Here is a 230-nt window from a genome sequence, read left to right as displayed (position 1 = left end):
GTTTGCGAACTAGGGAGAAGGCCTAAGCACGTAACATACGCCTGTTATGCATATTATGTATCTCCTTTGTTGTGTCTAGATTGAGCATTCAGGGGCTGTCGTTCCTCAGGGTCGTGGAACTATATGCAGGGCTTTCAGGAAGTAGCATGTGATAAAAACAAAAAAGCCAATTTTAGGAAGAAGAAATGAGAAAGAGGGTGACGACGATAGGTAGATAGATGGAGAGGGAA

Source organism: Penaeus monodon, chromosome 25 (genome assembly GCF_015228065.2).
Source record: "Penaeus monodon isolate SGIC_2016 chromosome 25, NSTDA_Pmon_1, whole genome shotgun sequence".
NCBI classification, from domain to species: domain Eukaryota; kingdom Metazoa; phylum Arthropoda; class Malacostraca; order Decapoda; family Penaeidae; genus Penaeus; species Penaeus monodon.
This window is presented reverse-complemented; position numbering follows the sequence as displayed.